The following is a 1,178-nucleotide window of genomic DNA, read 5'->3' as shown; positions in this document are numbered from 1 at the left end:
TTTGGAGGATGTGTCCTTGGTGCCTGTGGCTTTTGGGGTACATTGGGTCCCAGTTTTAGCATCAAGGTGCCCAAACATGAAAATTGTATTTCCTGTTTGAAGTCCTATCATAGCTAGCAGTATACCTGGATGCTACATCAGTAATTACGTGGCTCTGAGAATTTCTGTTGTATATATTGATGTGCTGACTGGACATATTAATGACTGATCACAGTGACTTGTTAGGTAGCTTCTGTCAAATCTACATTGGTTGCTGCATAACCCAGTTTAATCATCTGTAGTTCTGCATCCTGGCACAGATGTCATGTTAGACTAGAGTCTCTATGTACCTCTCCTTATAACAGTAGCCTTGATAGTTTAGCTTGTGTCAAGCTTTAACTAGAAGTGCTTCTTCTACCTATGCTGCTTCATTATTTGAACAGCTACCATCATGGTGGACACCAGAGAATGAAGCAGGGACTGCCAGAATTAAAATTAGGAGTTGTTGGAGCTTGCACTAGAGACCCAAGGTTCCCTATCTGAGAGCTATAAGATAGTCTTGTATCCCCTATATATCAAATAGTGAGGTGTATGTGGAACAGTGACAATGGGTTATGCTATTATTTTAGGCTTAGACCAAGGTCAAAATTTTTTGGGAGGGACTTTCAGGACAAAAAGTCTCAGGTATATAATGAAAATATGTTAGAAATACCAGTTCCAGAACTTTTTCCTATTTGTTTAACTACTCAGCTCTTTTTACAAGGGGTAATTTTAATAAGTACTGTTAAATTGCCAACCCAACAATATCTTTTGCTGATCAAGGCTTGTGCATTTGCCAAGGGGTATGTCTACATAGCAAGCTTACCGTGACACCCTGGTTTCATATAGGCTGATTTTCAAAATAGAAACAGTGTAGTCATGTCCACACAGAGCTTTGGGAAACTTAATTAGCACTGCTGAATAACAGTGCCCGTTAGCCCATCCATAATGTTAATTAAACTGCCCACATCACTGAGCAGACATGACTACACTACTTTCAGTTTAAGAGGCAGCCCACATGAAGCAATGCAGTATACTAAAGGTACTGCTGTCTGGCATGTTACATTTGGGGGTGGTGTGTGTGTATATGTATATGTGTATATATGTATGTGTGTGTGTGTGTGTATGTATATGTGTGTGTGTGTGTGTGTGTGTGTGTG

The sequence above is a fragment of the Crocodylus porosus genome, unplaced genomic scaffold (genome assembly GCF_001723895.1).
Source record: "Crocodylus porosus isolate Cpor-Errol unplaced genomic scaffold, CroPor_comp1, whole genome shotgun sequence".
Lineage (NCBI taxonomy): Eukaryota > Metazoa > Chordata > Crocodylia > Crocodylidae > Crocodylus > Crocodylus porosus.
Note: the sequence above shows the minus strand (reverse complement) of the source record.